We start from the raw sequence: 2,349 nt of genomic DNA, 5'->3' as shown, positions 1-2,349 counted from the left end.
TTGAGGGGACCTTTTACAAGACAGTAAGTTTTATTACAGAGTTTGTGTTGTATGTGGTGCAGAAGTATGCGCTCTGAGCAGTGCAGCGAGCTAAGGAGCCTGAGAAATAGCCCAGGTGTATATGCTGCCCTTTGAGACGTGATGAGGTGGCACGGCAGGTCAGTGGGGGCAGGAAGCGCGGCTCCATAAGTAGTGCTAGAATAAGGGTTATCCTTATGGAAAACAATGGAATGGATTTCTGCCTCACACCTCACCCAGCAGTCAATTCCACATACATTAAGGTTTTGATTACGAAAAGCAAATACTTAAATGTTTGCATGGAAAAAAACCTTAGGGCCGGAAAGAATCTCTTGGGACATATGCTAATCATAAAAGAAAAGATGATTAAATCAAATATATTAAAACTAGCACTTAAGTTAAGCTAACAATTTAGTGTAGTAGAAAGACAAACCAAGACTTGACATTTACGATACAGTTAACCGAGAAAGGAGTAGTAAGCAGAATATATAGAGAATTCCTATTTTTAAAAAAAAAACAGAAAATAGCCTTCCTCTTCCGGGGACGGTATCCAGAGGCATTCAGGATGGTCCAGCGTTTGACATACAATTGTAGGCTGTCCTACAATACAGTCTCTTAACAAAACCAACCTGTCCCGAACCCCTGGTAATAGAATTGTTTACCTTTATACCAAGAAGATTAGGAAAACACCAAAATCCGCCTGTGGCGTGTGCTCAGGCCGACTTCAAGGAGTTCGCACTGTGAGACTTTAAGTTCTTGTGAGATCGTCTAAAACAAAAAAACATGTCAGCCGGGCCTATGGTGGTTCCATGTGTGCTAAATGTGTCCGTGACAGGGTCGAGCACACGTTCCTTACTGAGGAGCAGAAAATGGTTGTGAAAGTGTTGCAAGTACAAGCACAGAGTCAGAAAGCTTTATTTAGCTTTTGTATTTAAAAGTGAACCCTTTTTGAGTAATAAAAAAAAATTAGAAAGTACAAAAAAAAAAGAAAAACAGAAGAAACTTGAAAAGACATTTCACAAGAAGAGGAAATACATAGGGCTTATAAATGAGTAGAAACTAGAAACCTTGGAGATATGAATTAAGACCACAATGAGCTTGCAGTTTATATCCATAAGATTTGTAAAATTAAGGAGTCTGACAGCACCAGGTGCTGAATGTGAGCTCATCCTTGTGTGGATGTGTAGACAGGCACCTCGGCTTTAGAGAACAACTACACCTCACAGAGTTGAACATTTGCATACTTCAGGATCTAGCTTATGACTCCACCTCCCAGTTGTGTATCCAGTAAACTCTTACATTTGTGTACCAGCAGGTGTGTACAAAAATGGTTATAGTAACATCTTCCTAATAGTTAATAACGGGAAAAACTGAAATGCCATTCTGTCTACAAGAGAATGTTTAAGTAAATTAGGTATATTCACACTACGGGATATTATTCTGTAGTGACAAGAGGTGAACTACAGCTATACCTGACAATAAGAATGAGTCTCAGAAAATATTAAGGAAAAAAAAGCAAGTTCCAGGGTATGGTTGAGACTATTTTTATTGAGCTCAAAACCAAGCAAAACCAAAGAGTACATTGTCTAAGCATACATAAATGGCAAAACTATACTGTAAGAAACAAAGCAAAACAATGCTAAACCAAAATTAAACCTACTGCTTACCTCTGAGAGGGAAACAGAGGGAGCGGATAACAGAGGGACACATGGGTAGTTGCTGGTTATTAGTAATGTTCTCGTTCTTAGGTTGTATGGTAGGTTTATGGTTTATTATGCTTTATAACTCATGTATATCATAGAATTCTGTATGTATTAAATATGTTGTATGTAATGTATTAAACATAAAAATAATAAAGGAAAAAGGGAATAATAAGCCAAAATCTGGGATGGTGACTTTGTAGGTAATGTTTTGTGTGTGTCAAATGTATTTTTTAAAGAAAGGAAGGACAGAGTGCACAGCAATGCAAAGGTGGGGACAGAGAGTGGAGCATCTGTGCCCTGTCCAGCCAGAGCTAAGCGTGGCTCCAGATACCGGGCTTTGGAGGATGATCGCTGGTGGCACCGTTGACGCAGGCAGAGAATGTAGGCGGGGAGGAGAAAGGAGCTCTGGACAAGTTTCCTGTGGCTGAATACCGGCAGTTGGACACCTGACTTTGGGATTTTGGAAGAATGGCGTTAGAACTGGGAGACTTCCACGTGGAGGTGGAGGTGCAGACGAGATCGCATCTGGAGAATCTGAAAAGAAGATGGAACTTGATTCTAGGACCAGGGACCAGGGAGGTGGGGAAGCCAATGGAGGAGCCGCCGTGTGGGGTAAAGGAGACCGGGA

The 2,349-nt window shown here is 40.8% G+C and overlaps 1 pseudogene; it reads left to right on the top strand.

Annotated features, from left to right (window-relative positions):
- Window positions 1–583: 583 nt before the first annotated feature.
- Window positions 584–1,727, top strand: LOC117310708 (large ribosomal subunit protein eL34-like; annotated as a pseudogene).
- Window positions 1,728–2,349: the final 622 nt, after the last annotated feature.

Source organism: Tursiops truncatus, unplaced genomic scaffold, assembly GCF_011762595.2.
Source record: "Tursiops truncatus isolate mTurTru1 unplaced genomic scaffold, mTurTru1.mat.Y mat_scaffold_133_arrow_ctg1, whole genome shotgun sequence".
NCBI classification, from domain to species: Eukaryota; Metazoa; Chordata; class Mammalia; order Artiodactyla; family Delphinidae; genus Tursiops; species Tursiops truncatus.
Note: the sequence above shows the minus strand (reverse complement) of the source record. Positions and strands in the feature narration are given on the sequence as shown.